This window comes from Penaeus monodon, chromosome 24 (assembly GCF_015228065.2).
Source record: "Penaeus monodon isolate SGIC_2016 chromosome 24, NSTDA_Pmon_1, whole genome shotgun sequence".
Taxonomy (NCBI): domain Eukaryota; kingdom Metazoa; phylum Arthropoda; class Malacostraca; order Decapoda; family Penaeidae; genus Penaeus; species Penaeus monodon.
Genome location: NC_051409.1, coordinates 24,014,986 through 24,015,344, shown reverse-complemented (window position 1 = coordinate 24,015,344; position 359 = coordinate 24,014,986).

Genomic DNA, 359 nt, shown 5'->3' with positions numbered 1-359 from the left:
ACAGTTATATATGAACATAAAAATTTGCTGTATATTATAGTACAATAATTTTTTTTTCTGCACTGTTATGATCAGTTTAAAAATTATATATTATATATATATAAATATTTAAAATATATATTTTAAATATAAATATATATTAACATATTAATATTATGCAAATACATTATATATTAATTTGAGTGATATATTATGATATATGTATTTTTTGGTGTGTGGTGTGTGCGGTGGTATGTAAATATAATGACATTTTTTATATATATTTATTTATATAAGTTAAATGAAAAAAAATAACATATGCTATTAAATTAATAATATATATATATATATATTTATATTATTATATTATAATGTTGGTT